This window comes from Euprymna scolopes, chromosome 46 (assembly GCF_053919585.1).
Source record: "Euprymna scolopes isolate OS-2025 chromosome 46, ASM5391958v1, whole genome shotgun sequence".
In the NCBI taxonomy this organism is placed as follows: domain Eukaryota; kingdom Metazoa; phylum Mollusca; class Cephalopoda; order Sepiida; family Sepiolidae; genus Euprymna; species Euprymna scolopes.
This window is the reverse complement of record NC_136527.1, coordinates 146,322,877-146,324,554: the sequence shown is the minus strand read 5'-3', so window position 1 is coordinate 146,324,554 and position 1,678 is coordinate 146,322,877.

Genomic DNA, 1,678 nt, shown 5'->3' with positions numbered 1-1,678 from the left:
TCAAAGTTCAGAACAGTACAAGAGCAATAGTACATCAAAATCACGCATCACATTTTTTACGATCTATTAGCATCTAGCAGTGTTTTCGAAGATAAAAATGTCTAATGGTGTTTGAGAAGCTAATGGTTTCTCGCAGTGTTTTGAAAGCTAATAGTGGGAAGCAGTGTTTTTGAAGATAATAATGTCTAGTGGTGTTTGAGAAGCCAATGGTTTCTATCAGTGTTTTAGAAGCTAATAGTGTCTAGCGGTTTTTGAGAAGATAATAATGTCAAGCGGTTTTTTAGAAGCTAATGGTGTCTATCAGTTTTTTAAAAGCTAATAGTGGAGAGCGGTGTTTTTAAAACTACTAGTGTCTTGCGGTGTTTTAGAGACTAGTGATGTCTCGCAGTGTTTGAGAAGCCAGTCGTGTCTAGGGTTTTTTGAGAAGCTAATGGTGTATAGCAGTGTTTGAGAAGCTAAAGGTTGTTAGCAGTGTTGGAAGATGCTGTTATTACCGACTTTAGCACAATGTTATGAGGTGATCTTTAAGGATTACGGGGAAATGTAGATTGATATGCATTGATTTGCATATAAACGAGGCTTCGAAATGATTAATAAAAAACCTGTAGTGAAAATGGCAGCAGAGTCGAGTTGGGAGAATCAATAAAGGGAAATATTAAATGAGTTGCGTCAAACTTTGAAATTTGTAAGCCTCCAGAAATGGAACGATTAAAATGACATTTTAAAATTAGAAAGCATTAAGAGATGGAAATATTAAACGATTTGTGTTGAACATTTGAAAATTAGAAAACATCAAGAGATGGAAATATTAAACGATTTGTGTTGAACATTTGAAAATTAGAAAGCATCAAGAGATGGAAATATTAAACGATTTATGTTGAACATTTGAAAATTAGAAAACATCAAGAGATGGAAATATTAAACGATTTGTGTTGAACATTTGAAAATTAGAAAGCATCAAGAGATGGAAATATTAAACGATTTGTGTTGAACATTTGAAAATTAGAAAACATCAAGAGATGGAAATATTAAATTAGAAAGCGTAAATGTATGAAAATATAAAAGAATCAAAATTAAAAGATGGAAACCACGATTTAAACGAGAAATTATTTAAAGAGAAAATCAACCGCTAAAGAACAATGCATTGAGGTCATCATAAAACGGTGCAATCATTATTTCGTTCCTCGTGTAAAAATGTCCGTTCGTTAGTAAAGTGTGCCGAATTGTTTTCCTATCAAGAATAGATTACTTTTGTCAATTTTTCACTGCTTCAGGCATATTTGTATTTCTTTATTGAATTTCTCTTAGTTTTTGAATGTCTAATTTATTAAAATGAAAATTGATACAACTTTTGTAGTACTCATGCAGAGAGTGATCCGAGCTGAAATAATAGCGTTATTATTTAAAAAGCCATTCTTAACATGGGGAGGGGAGGTTGTTTAGTACCTATTCTGTACTTTAAACTTACATTTGAACAAAAAAAAACATATAAATTTTTGTCCAATTCATTAAGAAATAAAATATATGAAAATATAAAAGAATCAAAATTAAAAGATGAAAAACACGATTTAAACGTAAAATTATTTTTTTTTTTTTAAAAGAAAACTTCTAAAGAACAATGAATGCAGGTCATCGTAAGACGGTGTAATCATTATTTTGTTCCTTATGTAAATATACT